The sequence below is a fragment of the Camelus ferus genome, chromosome X (assembly GCF_009834535.1).
Source record: "Camelus ferus isolate YT-003-E chromosome X, BCGSAC_Cfer_1.0, whole genome shotgun sequence".
NCBI classification, from domain to species: Eukaryota; Metazoa; Chordata; class Mammalia; order Artiodactyla; family Camelidae; genus Camelus; species Camelus ferus.
Window position 1 is genome coordinate 59,139,271 of NC_045732.1, and position 7,254 is coordinate 59,146,524.

The 7,254-nt window shown below is 31.3% G+C and overlaps 1 non-coding gene across 1 annotated transcript; it reads left to right on the forward strand.

The window, feature by feature from the left end:
• Positions 1-5,718: 5,718 nt before the first annotated feature.
• On the forward strand, positions 5,719-5,790 carry TRNAA-UGC. Its single transcript has one exon. It is a non-coding gene; the product is annotated as a tRNA-Ala (tRNA).
• The last annotated feature ends 1,464 nt before the right edge of the window (positions 5,791-7,254 follow it).

The following is a 7,254-nucleotide window of genomic DNA, read 5'->3' on the forward strand; positions in this document are numbered from 1 at the left end:
TATTATTCACTGTGGGCCCCTCCATACACACCTGAGTTTGTAGTAGGGAAGATCTGTTCCTTTGGCTCTAACCCTGTGCTCTGTTTACCGTGCTTAGTTGTGCTGGTTCTGCACCTTTTGTAAAAAAATGTTGCCTATAGCCTGAAATATACAGAAGAGCCCATTCTTAAGGCTCTGACCTTTAAGGGTACAACACTTTCCCATTCATATAAAGATAAAAAGTTGCAGAATAGAAAATATTTGTCATGGAGGTTTACAGGGACACCATGACCTGACCTACATGGACAGCTGCAAGAACAAAGGATTCTGACACCAAGAAGTTTGCACCAATCAACCACACTCCCCTCCCCTTTTTAGTGTAAAAGGAGCCTAAATTCTAACTTGGGGAAGATGGCTTTCCAGGACATTAGTCTGCTATCTTCTCTGTCTGCTGGCTTTCAGAAAAAAGTCATTTTTCCTTGCCCCAACACCTCATCTCCCAATTTACTGGCCTGTCGTGCAGCGAGCAGAACATGTTTGGGCTCCATAACAAATTTATGCTAATAAGATGGCTTATGGTGGATCCATTCATAATTTATGATAATGCAGTCATATAGCATGCAGGCTGGTCATGGAAGAAAGACCAATTATGTGATTAGAAAGTTTGGGCTTCAGACCATATGATATTTGCCTGGAGATTAACATCAATCAAATGGCTGGAGATTAACATCAATCCAATGACCAATAATTCAGTCAGTCATGCTTATATATTGCAGCTCCACCCAAAACACAGACACCAAAACTCAGATGAGCTTCCTTGTTGCCAACACAGCAATACTCCATGTTGTCACATATTGGTATACCAGGAGGGTGACGTATCCTGAATCCATAGGGAGAAGAAAGTGGACACTTATGGTATAGGACCCTCTTCATCCTCATCCTCATTTTCATCCTGTGTGTCTCTTCCTTTCCTGATTCTGAATTGTTTCCTCTTGTTATAATAAGCTACAATAAGCTACAATTATGTGTATAGTGCTTTCCTCAGTTTTGTGTGTCATTCTAGTGAATAATCGAATCTCAGGAGAAAATCTTCCACAATATAGCTAGATTTTCAGAATTACAGGAGGGCTGGGGCACCTTAAACTTACAGCTGGTCTCTGAAGTGAGTGAAGTTTTGTTCAAGATTGTGCCTTTAACGTGTGTTATTTGGTCCAAATCCACTTAGTTGGTATCAGAAGTCATTGAAGCATTTTATAATAATAATTTCTAATATAGTTAAATTTATTAGAAAATTTTAAATCTAAATTTTTGAATAGTATAATAGGCCATTATTTATTTAATTACTCTTTTAACCATTCTGTAATGAGTGTATAATTTTTGATAGCATATTTAACATTTTTGTAATAAATTAGTACATATACCTTAATGAAAATTTGGAAAATTAAAAAAACTAAACACAAAAATAAAAATTAAATGCTCCTATTCTTGTGACATACATTTTTGTCAGATATTTATTTACAGAATGGTTTATATAATTTTGTAATTTATTACACTGTTGTACTTCATTAAAGACATTTGAGTATTATCAAAATCTTCCTTAATGTAACTAAAGCTATGCTAAATATTCTTGGAGATAAATCAATGTGCAATAAACATATAACATTTGATTACTTCCTTTGCATAAAATCCTAAAAGCAGAATTAATGTTTAATAAATGTGAACATTTTTAAAGCCCATAGTAAAATGCCTCAATATATCCTCACAAATGTTAGCTATTATTTTTGAAATATTGACTAATTTGATATACTCTATTCTTTTCATTTGTATATATATATACACACATATATAATACATTGTAGTAATTATATATTAATGAACATGTCCAGCTAAAATTTTCCTTGAATTTATTTGCCATTTGTAGTTTTCCTCTGAATTCACTGTTCCAAATTAAATAAGAAATGTCTTTCTTATTAATTTTAAAATTATGCTAAAATACACATAACACAAAATTTGCCATCTTAACCATTTATAACTGTACAGTTCAATATAGTCATATTGTTGTGCAACTAAACTAAATCTTTTCACTTTGCAAATCTGAAACTCTATACCATTAAACAATTCCATGTTTGCCACTCCCTCAGCTCCCTGCAACCACCATTCCATTTTACTTACAGCTTTATAAATTTGATTACTCTAGATACATCATATAATTTGGACCATACAGTATTTATAGCTTGTGTCTGTTGTATTTAGTTCAGCATAATTTTCCAAAGGCTCATCCATATTGTAGCATGTGTCAGAATTTTCTTCCTTTTTAGGGAAGAATAATATTTCATTGTATGTGTGTGTGTTTGAATATATGTATATATATGTCACATTTTATGTATCAGTGCATTCATTGATGGACACTTTGATTGCTTCCAACTTTTGACTATTGTAAATAATACTGCTATGAATACAAGTATACAAAATCTCTCTTTGAGACTCTGTTTTCAATTTGTTCATATATATATAGCCAAAAGTGGCATTGTTGGATCATATGGTAACTTTACTTATCTATTTTTAAATTTTGGAGGAATCACCATACTATTTTCCCTAGTATGGTGAAATTCCCTTCAACAACACACAAGTTCCAAATGCCACACGTCCTTGCCAACACTTTATTTTCTATTTTGGTTTTGTAATAGCAGCTATCCTGATGTGAGGTAATACCTAATTGTGATTTTGATTTGCATTTCTTTAATGCTTACTGATATTGAGTATCTTTTCAAATGATTGTTAGTGTTTCTTATTAATTTTTATTCTCTGTATATATTTTCTGTTTTTTTAAATTTGTTCCAGATATACTCCCCAGTTGTTGAGTATATTTATTAGGATTTTGTTTTTATATTTACAACTAATTAATCTTGGAGGACACACAATTTACATGGCTCAAAGTGAAACATTCTATGGGTGGTTCATTGAATTACTTTATGAATAATTTAGGCATCTGTTAGAACTGTTTTCAAACTATGTTAATCTTATAGTATGGAGAGCAGGTTCTATATAGTGATTCCTAACTTTTCCAGTATGAATATATCTATTATTTTATTTTTCTTAGTATGGAATTTAACATTTAAATTTAAAATACAAATAGTTTCAGAGAATAAGGTAACATATCCATGTAGTCCATGAAAGAAAAAAAATGTTAACATTTTCTCAAGTTTGCATCATTTTAAAGCAACATAAATATGACATTGTTATATTCATATAGTTGAGACTTGCTTTGCAACTTCTTCCAGCCTTATTTTTTTCCTCCCCAAGTGTAAATGTTATGCCAAAAATTTTATCTTTCTGATTCACATTTTTTATATTATAACTCTATTAGTAAATGGTCACAAACAACATATTCTTTTGTGTTATGTTTTCAACATCATTTTTACTCTACAGATCTTTTACATCCATGATATTGTATGGAATGTGTTATTCTATGCCCTTTTTCTTTTCAAGATATATTTGTTTTGGTACATGGAAATAGAATTCAAACATTTAATTGCTGTCTATTGTTCCATTATGTGACTATATTATAATTTACTTATGTATTTGCCCACTGAAGCATAAATAATATGCAACAAGCATCCTTTTTATGGTTTTAAAGGGAATTTTTTTCTTTTCTTTTTCTAATAGAGGTACTGGGGATTGAACCCAGGACCTCCTGCTTGCTAAGTGTATGCTTTACCATTGAGCTATCCCTGACACTGTAGAAGAAGCTTTAAGAAGACATATAAATCCCTAGCTATATGAAACATAGGGGTTAAATTACTAGCAACATCTAATAAAATGTTTTTTTTTAAAGAAAGACAAGAAAACACATTATGGTATAACCTTACCAAGCCTCCTTAATATATTATAATTTTTAAGACTTGGATTATTATGTCTTCTAGTTCTTGCTTCTTGAAATATTATCTAGGGAAGTATTCTCATCATGTGGAAATTTTCTTATTTATGGATTTCAGTTTATGATTTTGGCCTTTAAATTCCAGTCTCCCTTATTTTTCTTAGTGCACTGCTTTTTAGTACATCCACGTTGTTGTGCAAACATAACCACTATCCATGTCTAAAAAACTTTCTTCCTTGCAAAGCGAAATTCCATTCAAATTGAACAGTAACTCCATCTTACCACTCTCTGCAACTCTTGACAACCACTCTTTGCTTTACGTCTTTATGAATTTGACTATTCAAAGTAACTCATATAAGGGGAATCATACAATATTTGCTCTTTTGTCACTGGTTTATATCAAAAAGGCTTACATTCTTGCCAACATTTCTTATGTTATCTTCTTCTTTTTTTCCATTTATTTTTAATAACTATCCCAGTGAATGTGAGATGATATCTCATTGTGGTTTGGGTCTGTATTTCCCTAATGATTAGTGATATTGAGCATCTTTTTATTTGCTTATTGACCATTTGTATATCTTTGGAAAAATATCAGTTCAGGTCCTTTGCCCATTTCTTACTCAGGTTGTTTGGTTTTTGGTATTGAGTTGTAGGAGCTCTTTACACATTCTGAATATTAATTCTTTATCATATATGTGATTTGCAGTCCTTTTGACCAACTCTTTGTGATGATTTTTCACTCTGTTGATAGTGTCCTTTGATACACAGAAGTTTTAAAACTTGATTAAGTTCAATTTGTCTATTTTTTTTTCCTTTGGTATTACTGGTTTTAATGTCATATCCAAGAAATCATTTCTAAGTCTAATATCCTGAGGCTTTTTCTTACATTTTTTTTCAAAGAGTTCCATAGTTTTAGCACTTATGTTTAAGTTTTTGATCTTGATTTTGAGTTAATTTTGTGTATAGTGTTAGATATGGGTCCAATTTCCATTATTGTATGTGAATATCCAGTTTTCCAAACACTGTTTGTTCAAGAGACTGTCCTTTCCCTACTGTGTAATCTTGAGAGCCTTGTCAAAACTCATTTGACCATATACATTGGGTTTATTTCTGGGCTCTCAATTCTATTCTATTGGTCTATATGCCTGTCTTCTGCCACTGCCCTCCTGTTTCATTTACTGCAGTTTTGCAGTAAGTTTAATATTGAGAAGCATTAGACTTCTAACTTTGTTCTTCTTTATCAAGATTTTTTTTGGTGATTAGGTCTCTGGTATGATTCCATATAAATTTCATAATGGATTTTTCCCTTTCTGAAAAAAAAGTCACTAGGATTTTGATAAGAGATTGCATTGAATCTGTAGCTTGCTTTAGATTGCATTGCCATCTTAACAATATTAAGTTTTTCAATCCATGAACACAGGCTGCTTTTACCCTTATTGATGTCTTTAATTTCTTTCAGCAGTGTTTTTAGTCTTTCACCTCCTTGATTAAATTTATTCCTAAGTAGTTTATTCTATTGGAAATGGAATTTTTGTTTTAATTTTCTTTTCAGATTGTTTATGGCCAGTGTATAGAAATGCAACTTATTTTTGTTTGTTGACTTTGTATCATATGTCTATGCTGAATTTATTTCTTCTAATGGGGTTTTTTTGGATGTAATCATTGGTACTTTCCACACATAAGTTCATTTTAAATGGAAACAGAGATAATTTTGCTTCTTGTTTTTCCAGTTTCGCCTTTTACTTAAGTTCTTACCTACATGTTCTAGTTATGACTCCCGGTGCCATGTTGAATAGAAGTGGTAAGTGAACATCCCTATATTGTTCTTCATCTTAGAAGGAAAAGTCAGGTTTTTAATAGCTGGGGATGTAGCTCAGTGGTAGAGCACATGCTTTGCATGTATGAGGTCCCGGGTTTGATTCCCGGCGTCTCCACTTTAACTAAGTTTCGAATGGAGTTACAACTGGTTTCTCACTCTTTAATCATTGGAAGGGATTAATATTAAAACATAAAACAGTGAAAGATTTGAGTTGTTGACCATTGAGTATGATATAATCCATGAGATTTTCAAATGTTTCCTTTATTATTATAAATTACTTCTTTGTATCCCTAATTAGTTGTTTTCAATCATAAAAGGATATTAAATTTTGTCTAATACTTTCCTTGCATCAACTGAAATAATCATATTTTTCCCTTTTTCTGTGAATGTTGTATATGATATTGATTGATTTTTGTATGTTGAAACTTGATTGAATTCCAGGAATAAATATCACTTGGTTATGGTGGATAATCCTTTTAATATGCTGTTGAATTTGATTTACTTGCATTTTGTTGAAGATTTGTCATCAATAATAATATGGAATCTTCATCTGTAATTTTTTTCTTGTACCATCTTTTTATAGCTTTGGTATCAGAGTAATACAGGGCTCATAGAATGAGTTAAGAAGCCTTCCCTCCTCTTCTATATTTTGGGAAGAGTTTGAGAAAGATTAGTGTCAGTTCTTCTTTAAATGCTTTGTACAATTCACCAATTGAGTCACTTAGTCCTAGAATTTTCTCTGTGGGATTTTCAATTACTCATTCAATCTCATTAATAGTTATAGATATATTCAGATTTCCCATTGTGTGTTTCCAGGAATCTGTACATATCTGGGTTATGCAGTTTGTTCAGATGCAATTGTTATAGTACTCTCATATAATTCTTTTTATTTCTATAAATTTCATAGTAATATCTCTTCTTTCATTTCTGATTTTATTTGAGCTTTTCTCTTTTATTGTTAGTGAATGTAGCTAAAGTTTTGTTAATTTTATCTTTCTTTAGAAAAACCAACTTCAGGAGTTTGTTGATATTTTCTATTGTTTTGTTCTTATCTATTTTACCTCTGCTGTAATCTTTATTTCCTTTCTTGGATACCTTTGGATTAAGTTTGTTTTATTATTCTGGTTCCATAAGGTTGTTGATTTGACATGCTTCTCCTTTTTAAGTGAGTTTACAACTATATTTTCTTTTCTATAAAGATATTTTCTTAGCTTTACCGTGGGGATTACATTTAATATCCTAAAGTTGTAGTCATCAATTTTAAATTGTATCCATCTTAACTTCAGTGTAATACAAAAACCCTATGCCTTTACCACTCTGCTACCCTCAGTTTATGTTACTGATATCATAAATTATGTATTTGCTTACTGTGTACCCATTATCATGGATTTTTTTTATGCTTTTGTCTTATATATTCTGTAGAAAATAAAGAGTGGAGTTAGGAGTTTCAAACCAAAAGTACAAAATTACTAGGTTTTATATTTGTCCATGCTATTATATTTACTGGAGATATTTATATCTTAATACGGTTTCAAGTTACTGTCTAGCCTCTTTCATTCATTGAAGGACTCCCTTTTGC